At 50.7% G+C, this 11,032-nt stretch overlaps 1 pseudogene; it reads left to right on the top strand.

Moving 5' to 3' along the window:
• Positions 1-261: 261 nt before the first annotated feature.
• Positions 262-8,005, top strand: LOC124030144 (annotated as a pseudogene).
• Positions 8,006-11,032: the final 3,027 nt, after the last annotated feature.

The raw sequence follows: 11,032 nt of genomic DNA on the forward strand, positions 1-11,032 counted from the left end.
TGCAGCCTGGTGCAGGGCCTGGAGAGAGCTGGATCTCTCCCTGGATAACACCTGTTGGAGACAGTTTGCCTGGGCCTGCCCGAGGTGTCCTCGACACCCCAACTGGCCCAGGTACTGAAGTGGAGATGGACGTTCCCAAGCTGAAACTACCAAAGGTCCTCGATATTTCTCTGAACCCGTGTGTCTCTCTGTCTGTCCTCCACTCCCCACCCAGCCGACCCCACCTGGAGTTCCCATCCTGGAGAGAAGCTCTGAGGCAGCATGGCCGCTAGTCTTGCATTTTGGTCTCGCTTACGCTACTTTGAGTTCCAGTCGCCTGCCTCCACCTGTTCCGCCGGAGGAAGGGAGGAGGTGGCAGGTGGGGCCGGGCTGGAGCTGGAGACGCTGAGGGAGGCGTTGGGGGCCGCTGGTCGCACGAGACGGGTGGTACTGCACCGGGGTGAGAGGACAGGCAGAGTTGGTGCTGGGAAGGTGACGCAACTGATTGGCTGCTGTTGTTTTGATGATGCAAATGTCTAGTTAAAGGAGAGACTTACTGATTGGCTGTTGTCTTGATGATGCAAATGTCTAGTTGGGGAAGGAGACTTACTGATTGATTGATTGATTAATATCTGTTAATATCTGTTAACATTCGTTAGTATCTTAGTATCCAACATTCATAATATCTGTTGTTAGCACTGTTGGGTATCTGTTAATATCTGTTAGTATAAGTTAGTATCTGTTAATATCTGTTAGTATCTGTTAATATCTGTTAATATCTGTTAATATCTGTTAGTATCTGTTAGTATCTGTTAGTATCTGTTAGTATCTGTTAGTATCTGTTAATATCTGTTAATATCTGTTAATATCTGTTAATATCTGTTAGTATCTGCTAGTGTCTGTTAATATCTGTTAATATCTGTTAGTATCTGTTAGTATCTGTTAGTATCTGTTAATATCTGTTAGTATCTGTTAGTATCTGTTAGTATCTGTTAGTATCTGTTAATATCTGTTAGTATCTGTTAGTATCTGTTAGTATCTGTTAATATCTGTTAGTATCTGTTAATATCTGTTAATATCTGTTAATATCTGTTAATATCTGTTAATATCTGTTAATATCTGTTAGTATAAGTTAGTATCTGTTAATATATTAGTATATTAATGCCTGTTAATATCTGTTAATATATTAGTATCTGTTAATATCTGTTAGTATCTGTTAATATCTGTTAGTATCTGTTAATATCTGTTAGTATCTGTTAGTATCTGTTAATATCTGTTAGTATCTGCTAGTATCTGCTAGTGTCTGTTAATATCTGTTAATATATTAGTATATTAATGCCTGTTAATATCTGTTAATATCTGTTAGTATCTGTTAGTATCTGCTAGTGTCTGTTAATATCTGTTTAATATCTGTTAATATCTGTTAATATCTGTTAGTATAAGTTAGTATCTGTTAATATATTAGTATATTAATGCCTGTTAGTATCTGTTAATATATTAGTGTCTGTTAATATCTTTTAGTATCATGTATTGTAATAAGATCTGCAATTTGATAGATGAAAATATTGACCTTTGACCCTGCCAGGTGCCTGTGGAGGTGGTGGGGTTAGGGAGGCTGGGGGATGCCTCCTTGGTCAGTCTGGAGAAAAGAGAACCACAGCCAGGCTGTCCAACCTGGTCTTCACATGCCTGCATGGTTCTCCTCTCGTTGTATGCAAGGTACGCCCAATCAGATCACATTGTATAAGGTACGCCTCCAACTGTAGATCACATTTAGATCTCCCTTCCCTCTCTATACAAGGTACGCCCTAATCAGACTTATTTAGACTTCTCCTCCCTCTCCCTATACAAGGTACCCAATCAGATCACATTGTATACAAGGTACGCCCAATCAGATCACATTTATCCCTCCTCCCTCCCTATACAAGGTACGCCCAATCAGATCACATTTAGAAAACCTTTTTACAACTGAACATGTGACAGTGTCCCTCCTCCTCCTTACTTCTCCTCCTGCCTTTACCTCCTTCCTCCTCTTCCTCCTGCACTCTACCTCCTGCCCTCTTACCTCCTCCCTCCCACTCCTAATATTTCCCCCTACTCTCCTTTGTTTCTCCTTTCCTGCCCCCACCTCCTCCTGCCCTCTACCTCCTCGCTCTCCCTCCTGCCCCCACCTACTCCTCCCTCCTGCCCTCACTCCTCCTCCCTCCTCCTGCCTTCTACCCTCCTCCTTCCTCCTCCTACACTCTACCTCCTCGCTCTTCCTCCTGCCCTACCTCCTCCTCCTCCTGCCCTCTACCTCATCGCTCTCCTCCTGCCCTCTACCTCCTCCCTCCTCCTCCTGCCCCTCCACCTCCTCCCTCCTCCTCCTGCTCCCATCTGCCTCCCTCATCATCATCCCTACCTCTTGCATCATATACCTCTCGCTCTCCCTCCTAGGTCTATACCATCATCCTCCCATCTGCATCCTTCATCCTTTTCCTTCCTGCATCATCCTTTTATCTGCCTCTATCCTTCCTCCTTCCTCATCATCCTATCTCCATCTCCCTCCCACCCTCATCTCCCTCCTTTGCCCTCCTGCCCCCTCTGCCCTCCTCCTTCCTCCTCCTGCCCCCTACCTCCTCCTCCCTCCTCCTATCTCTACCTCCTCCTTCCTCCTCCTGCCTCTACCTCCCTCCCTCTCCTGCCTCTGCCCCACCTCCTCCGTCATCCCTCCTGCCCTCTCCTCCTCCTCCCTGCTCTCCTACCGTCTCCCTCCTGCCTCTCTCCCCCTACCCTCTACTCCTCCTGCCCTCCACCTCCTACCCACTGCCTACATCCTCCTATCTGCCTCTCCCTCCTACCCTCTCTCCTCCTCCTCCTCCTGCCTCTCATCCTCCTTCCCTCTACATCCTCCCTCTCCTCCTTCCCCTCTACCTCCTCCCTCCACCTCCTACCCTCTGCATCATCATCCTCCTCCTCCTGCCCTCTACCTCCTGCCTCTACATCCTCCTTCCCTCTCCCTCTCCCTCCTACCCTCTACCTCCTCCCTCCACCTCCTACCCTATATCATCCCTCCTCTCCCTCCTACCCTCTCCCTCCTCCTCTCCCCTCCTACCTCTGCCTCCTCCCTCCACCTCCTACCCTCTACCTCCTCCCTCCATCCTACCCTCTACATTCTCCTTATCTACATCATCCTGCCCTCTACATCCTCCTGCATCTACATCCTCCTGCCCTCTACATCCATCATCATCCTTCCTGCCCTCTGCTATCTCATCATCATCCCTGCCCTCTATAGTCATCATAGTTGCTCATCTACATCATCCTCTAAGTCATCCTGCCCTCTCATCATCCTTAGCATCTGCGTCATCATGTTTCTCGTCATCTCTTCATTTCTGCGTCATCATCTGCATCCTTAGCCTCTGCGTCATCTAACATCTGCGTCATCATATCCCTTCCTCTGCGTCATATCATCCTTCTCCGTCATCTCTACATCCTCTGTAGTCATCATCCTCTGCGTCATCATCCATCTGCGTCCATCTACATCCTTCCTGCATCTGCCTCTACATCCCTTCCTCTGCGTCTACATCCTCCTGCCTCTACGTCATCCTGCCCATCTACATCCTCCTGCATCTACATCCTCCCTGCCTCTACCTCCTCCTGCCATCTACTCCTCCTCCCTCTCCCTCCTGCCTCCCCCTCCTACCCTCTCATCCCTCCTGCTTCTAGCCTCCTGCCCTCTACATCCTTCCCTCTGCATCCTTCCTAACCTCTGCTCCTCCTGCTTATCTGCCTTCCTGCTCATCTACGTCCCATCCTATCTGCTCCTCCTAACCTCTCACCTCCTCCTAACACTCTACGTCCTCCCTCCACCTCCTGCCCTCTACATCCTCCTCCACCTCCTGCATCCTCTACATCCTTCTGCGTCTCTACATCCTCCTGCATCTCTACATCCTCCTCTCTCCATCCTGCCTCTGCATCCTCCTGCCTCTCTACATCATCTATCCTCATCATCTGCCTCTACATCCTCCTGCCCTCTACCTCCTACCCTCTACATCCTCCTGCCCTCTCCTTCCCTCTACATCCTCCTGCCCTCTACCTCCTGCCCTCTACATCCTTCCTGCCCTCTACATCCTCCTGCCCTCTACATCCTCCTGCCCTCTACCTCCTGCTCTCTACATCCTCCTGCCCTCTACATCCTCCTACCCTCTGCATCCATCTGCGTCTCTACATCCTCCTGTCCTCTACATCCTCCTGCCCTCTACACATCCCTTCCTGCCCTCTACATCCTCTGCTCTACATCCTCCTTATCTCTACATCCTCCTGCCCTCTACATCCTCCCTCCATCTCGTGCATCCTCGCACATCCTCCTGCCCTCTACATCCTTCCTGCCCCTACATCCTCCTGCCCTCTACATCCTCCTGCCCTCCTTCCTGCCCTCTCCACATCCTCCTGCCCTCTACCTCCCTGCCTCTACATCCCTCCTGCACTCTACATCCTTCCTGCCCTCTACATCTGCCCTCTAGATCTGCCCTCTACCTCCTGCCCTCTACCATCCTTCCTCATCTCTCCTCTACCTCCTGCTTATCTGACCTCCTCCCTCTCCCTCCTTCCCTCTACCTCCTCCTTCCTCTTCCTGCCCTCTCTCTCCCTCCCACCAGACGTCGTCAGGTCATGTCCAGTTGGACAACTGTAATTTCGAGGGCTCAGCTGCAGATCCGTGGGCCAGGAACCTAACCCCACGCCCGCTTCTGCTCATTCTCTCAGGAAGCTCACCCACTTCCTGGGCGTGGCCCTCAGCCTGTTGGATAGCTGTGATTTCTCAGGAAGTGATTCGGCGTCCGTGACGGTTGATGGCGCTCAGTGATGGAGCGGAACTGGGCCTGTAAACACTTGGCCTCGCTGGCCCGAATCACCACATCCTGGACCTCGCCTGGGAGCGGTAGCCCAGCTGGGGACACCTTGGACGGGCATTCAGGAGCCACACAGCCCCTGGGCGACCATCACCCTGGAGGGACTGGAGCAAAGGAGAAACGGAGAGCAGGAGGGAGAGGAGGAGGGAGGAGGAGGGGAGGAAGGAGTGTGTCCAGGATACTGTGATTGAGGACGGCTGGAGCGGCAGCGCTCCTAGTGACGAGGAAGAGGAAGAGGAGGAGGAAAGAGGAGAGGAAGGTTCAGGACAAGGCAACAACGGTCTAAACTACAGACTGGCCCACAGTCACCACGGCCTCTCTCATCTCCTCAGACCCAACCAGGACGACTCCTCCGACTTCACCTCGCTGACCCCTGAAGTCCGAACCCTAACCGAGGAGCTCAACGCGACCCCTGGGCCCAGGCGCTGATCGACGGTGCAGGGGTGCGTGCTGAGGCGCTGCCTGTTCGGGACGGCAAGGGCGGTGTGCACGTGTGTAACCACGGAAACGCCAGGTTGGAAGGAAACGTGTTCCGGGGGTTGACCTATGCCGTGCGCTGCATCCAGAACGCAACGGTAACCAGATAGGGCTGCCGATCTGATATGATGGGTTGGTTGATTGATATGATGGGTTGGTTGGTTGGTTGTTTGATTGATTGATGGGTTGGTTGATTGATGGGTTGATTGATTGGTTGATGGGTTGATTGATTGATTGATTAATGGGTTGATTGATTGGATGGTTGATTGATTGGTTGGTTGGTTGATTGATGGGTTGATTGATGGGTTGGTTGGTTTGTTGATTGATGGGTTGATGGGTTGGTTGGTTGATTGATTGATGGGTTGGTTGGTTGGTTGATTGATTGGTTGGTTGGTTGATTGATGGGTTGGTTGGTTGATGGGTTGGTTTGTTGATTGATGGGTTGATGGGTTGGTTGGTTGATTGATTGATGGGTTGGTTGGTTGGTTGATTGATGGGTTGGTTGATTGATGGGTTGATGGGTTGGTTGGTTGATTGATTGATGGGTTGGTTGATTAGTTGGTTGGTTGATTGATGGGTTGGTTGGTTGGTTGATTGATGGGTTGGTTGATTGATTGGTTGGTGGGTTGGTTGATTGGTTGATTGATGGGTTGATGGGTTGGTTGGTTGATTGATTGATGGGTTGGTTGGTTGGTTGGTTGATTGATGGGTTGGTTGGTTGATTGATTGGTTGGTGGGTTGGTTGATTGGTTGATGGGTTGGTTGGTTGGTTGGTGGGTTGGTTGGTTGATAAGAGCGTCTGCTAAATGACTTAAATGTAAATGTAATGTTGGTTGGTTGATTGATTGATGGGTTGGTTGGTTGGTTGGTTGATTGATTGATTGATGGGTTGGTTGGTTGATTGGTTGGTTGGTTGATTGATTGATGAGTTGGTTGGTTGGTTGGTTGATGGGTTGGTTGATGGGTTTGTTGATTGATGGGTTGGTTGATTGGTTAATGGGTTGGTTTGTTGATTGATGGGTTGGTTGGTTGATTGGTTGATTGGTTGATGGGTTGATGGGTTGGTTTGTTGATTGGTTGATGGGTTTGTTGATTGATGGGTTGGTTGATTGGTTAATGGGTTGGTTTGTTGATTGATGGGTTGGTTGGTTGATTGGTTGATGGGTTGATGGGTTGATGGGTTGGTTTGTTGATTGGTTGATGGGTTGGTTTGTTAATTGGTTGGTTTGTTGATGGGTTGATTGATGGGTTGGTTGGTTGATGGGTTGGTTTGTTAATTGGTTGATTGGTTGATGGGTTTGTTGATTGATGGGTTGGTTTGTTGATTGGTTGATGGGTTGGTTTGTTGATTGATTGATGGGTTGGTTGGTTGATGTATATATCCTCCTTTAACTGAATGTGTTTTAGATAGTAATGTACACTACCGGCCAAAGGTTTAGACCCCATAGTCATTCCAGGGGTTTTCTACATTGTAGAATAATAGTGAAGACATCAGAACTATGAAATAACACATATGGAATCATGTAGTAACCAAAGAAAATGTTAAACAAATCAAAATATATTTTAGATTTGAGATTCTTCAAATAGCCACTCTTTGCCTTGATGACAGCTTTGCACACTCTTGGCAATGTGTATCTCATTGGTGTGTGTGTGTGTGTGTGTGTGTGTGTGTGTGTGTGTGTGTGTGTGTGTGTGTGTGTGTGTGTGTGTGTGTGTGTGTGTGTGTGTGTGTTCCAGATTGTGATGCTCCGTAATGAGGTGTGTGAGTGTCGTGCGTCGGGCGTGTTCCTGCGTCTGTCGTCTCAGGGTCTGATCGCTGACAACAACATCCACTCCAACGGGGAGGCGGGGCTCGACATCCGCAAGGGGGCGGACCCCATCATCCTGGTAGTTCTATTCATTCTATTTCACATCTCTGATGTCATCACATCTGTCCTGGTCGTCTCAGATGTCATCATATCTGTCCTGTTCGTCTCTGATGTCATCATATCTGTCCTGTTAATCTCTGATGTCATCATATCTGTCCTGTTCGTCTCTGATGTCATCATATCTGTCCTGGTCGTCTCTGATGTCATCACATCTGTCCTGGTCGTCTCTGATGTCATCACATCTGTCCTGGTCGTCTCTGATGTCATCATATCTGTCCTGTTAATCTCTGATGTCATCATATCTGTCCTGTTAATCTCTGATGTCATCATATCTGTCCTGGTCGTCTCTGATGTCATCATATCTGTCCTGTTCGTCTCACTAGTGAACTGTGGCATTTTCCTCTCTACACAGCAACTTGTCAAATGGGTGTCAAATCATATCTGTACAGGACATGGTGATCTAAAATAACAACTCTCTCTCTCTCTCTCTCTGCCCGTCTCTCTCTGTGTCTCTCTCTCTCTCTCTCTCTCTCTCTCTCTCTCTCTCTCTCTCTCCGTGTCTGTCTCTCTCTGTGTCCGTCTCTCTCTGTGTCTGTGTCTGTGTCTGTCTCTCTCTGTGTCCCTCTCTCTCTCTCTCTCGGTCTCTCTCTCTCTCTCTCTCTGTCTCTGTCTCTCTCGGTCTCTCTCTGCGTCTCACCCACTCAGTGTAACAGAATACACAGCGGTTTGCGTTCCGGCATCGTGGTCCCCAGCAGCGGGAGAGGGTTCCATCCCGAACAACCAGATTTATAACAACAAGGAAGCAGGCGTCTACATTCTGTTCAGCAGGAACCCTGTGGTCAGGTAGGAGAGGGGTAGTCTACATTCTGTTATAGTCAGGTAGGAGGGGGGGTCTACATTCTGTTATAGTCAGGTAGGAGGGTAGTCTACATTCTGTTATAGTCAGGTAGGAGGGGGTCTACATTCTGTTATAGTCAGGTAGGAGGGGGTCTGGCATTCTGTTATAGTCAGGTAGGAGGGGGTAGTCTACATTCTGTTATAGTCAGGTAGGAAGTCTACATTCTGTTATATGGGAACCCTGTGGTCAGGTAGGAGGGGATAGTCTACATTCTGTTATACAGGAACCCTGTGGTCAGGTATGGGGGGTAGTCTACATTCTGTTATAGTCAGGTAGAGGGGAGTCTATATTCTGTTATACAGGAACCCTGTGGTCAGGTAGGAGGGGGGTCTCATTCTGTTATAGTCAGGTAGGAGGGGGTCTACATTTTGTTCAACAGGAACCCTGTGGTCAGGTAGGAGGGGCAGTCTACATTCTGTTATAGTCAGGTAGGAGGGGGTAGTCTACATTCTGTTATACGGGAACCCTGTGGTCAGGTAGGAGGGGTAGTCTACGTTCTGTTATAGTCAGGTAGGAGGGTAGTCTACATTCTGTTATACGGGAACCCTGTGGTCAGGTAGGAGGGGTAGTCTACATTCTGTTCAACAGGAACCCTGTGGTCAGGTAGGAGGGTAGTCTACATTCTGTTATCACCTTGGGAACCCTGTGGTCAGGTAGGAGGGGTAGTCTACATTCTGTTCAACAGGAACCCTGTGGTCAGGTTGGAGGGTAGTCTACATTCTGTTATACGGGAACCCTGTGGTCAGGTAGGAGAGGGTAGTCTACATTTCTGTTATAGTCAGGTAGGAGGTAGTCTACGTTCTGTTATAGTCAGGTAGGGAGGGAGTCTATGTTCTGTTATGCATGGGAACCCTGTGGTCAGGTAGGAGGGGGGGTCTACATTCTGTTCAACAGGAACCCTGTAGTCAACCTTCTCCTCTCCCCTCCCTCTCCTTCCTTCCCTCTCTGGCCTTCCTCCCTCCTCAACCTTCTCCTCCTCCAGCCTTCTCCCTCCCTCCAGCCTTCTCCTCCTCCAGCCTTCTCCTTTCTCTTCTCACATCAACCTTCTCCTCTCGTCTCTCATTACCTCTCTCCTCCCTCCTCCCAACCTTCTCCCTTTCTCTCTCTCTCCCTCCCTCCAACCTTCTCCTCTCTCTCCTTCCCTCCAACCTCCTCCTCTCTCTCTCCTCCAGCCTTCTCCTTTCTCCTCCCTCCTCCAACCTTCTCCTTTCTCTCTCCCTCCCTCAACCTTCTCCCTCCTCTCTCTCCTTCCCTCTCTCCCCTCCTCAACCTTCTCCTTTCTCTCTCTCTCCTCCCTCCAGTCTTCTCCTCCTCTCCCCCTCCAGCCTCCTCCCTCCCTCTCTCTCTCCCTCCAGCCTTCTCCTTTCTCCCTCCTCTCCCTCCTTCCAACCTTTCTCCTTCTCTCTCTCCTTCCCTCCAACCTCCTCTCTCCCTCCCTCCACCCTTTCTTCTCCTTTCTCTCTCCTTCCCTCCAGCCTTCCTCCCTCCTTCACCCAACCTTATCCTTTCTCCTCCTCCACTCTTTCTCCTTTCTCTCATTCCTCCAACCTCCCTCTCTCCTTCCTCTAACCTTATCCCTTTCTATCTCCCTCTCTCCCTCCAACCTCCTCTCCTCTCTCCTCCCTCCCTCTCCTATCTCCAACCTTCTCCCTCCCTCCCTCCCTCCCTCCAACCTCCCTCTTTCCTCCTCCTCCTCTCCTCCCTCCCTCTCTCCCCCTCCCTCCAACCTTCTCCCTCCTCCCTCCCTCCTCCTCCAACCTCCCTCTCTCTCTCATTCTCTCTCTCTCCTCCTCCTCTCTCCCTCCTCTCTCTCCTCCTCCTCCTCCAACCTTCCCTCCCTCCTCCCTCCCTCCAACCTCCCTCCTCCTCCCTCCCTCAATCTCTCTCTCTCTCTCCAACCTCTCTCTCTCTCTCCAACCTCTCTCTCTCTCTCCTTCCTCCAACCTCCCTCTCTCCTCTCCTTTTCCTCTCCCTCCCTCTCTCTCCCTCCTCCAAACTTCTCCCCGCTTCCTTCCTTCCTCCAGGCTTCTCTCCTCCCTCTCTCCTTCTTCCTCCAAACTTACTCCTCTCTCTCTCCTTCCCTCCAACCTTCTCCTTTCTCTTTCCCTCCTCCAGCTTCCTCTCTCTCTCTCTCATGCCCATCCAGCCTCCTCTCTCCCTCCAACCTTCTCCTTTCTCTCCTCCTCCAGCCTTCTCCTTTCTCTCCAACCTCCCTCCATCCCTCCTCAACCTTCCTCTCTCTCTCTCCTTCCTCCAGCCTCCTCTCTCTCTCCTTCCTACTCAACCTCCTCTCTCTCCTTCCTCAACCTCCTCTCTCCTTCCTCAACCTCCTCTCTCTCTCCTTCCCTCCAACCTCCCTCCCTCCCTCCAACCTCCCTCTCTCTCCTTCCCTCCAACCTCCCTCTCTCTCTCCTTCCCTCCCTCTCTCTCTCCTTCCCTCCCTCTCTCTCTCCTCTCCTCCCTCTCTCTCCTCCCTTCAACCTCCCTCTCTCTCTCCTCCTCCCTCTCTCTCTCCTTCCCTCCCTCTCTCTCTCGCTCCCTCTCTCTCTCTCTCCCTCCCTCTTCTCCCTTCCTCCTTCCCTCCAACCTCCTCCCTCTCTCTCTCCTCAGCCTCTCCCCTTTCTCCCTCTCTCCCTCCTTCCAGCCTTCTCTTCTCTCTCCTCCTTCCCTCGGCCTCCCTCTCTCCCTCCTCTCCACCCTTCTCCCTTTCTCTCTCCTTCCCTCCAACCTCCCTCTCCCCTCACTCCAACCTTCTCCTTTCTCTCCTCCTCCACCCTTCTCCTTTCTCTCCTTCCTCCAACCTCCCTCTCTCCTTCCCTCTAACCTTATCCCTTTCTCTTCTCCCTCCTCCCTCCAGCCTCCCTCCTCTCTCTCCTCCCTCCCTCTCCTCCCTCCAACCTTCTCCCTCCCTCCCTCCCTCC

This window comes from Oncorhynchus gorbuscha, unplaced genomic scaffold (assembly GCF_021184085.1).
Source record: "Oncorhynchus gorbuscha isolate QuinsamMale2020 ecotype Even-year unplaced genomic scaffold, OgorEven_v1.0 Un_scaffold_9480, whole genome shotgun sequence".
Classification (NCBI taxonomy): domain Eukaryota; kingdom Metazoa; phylum Chordata; class Actinopteri; order Salmoniformes; family Salmonidae; genus Oncorhynchus; species Oncorhynchus gorbuscha.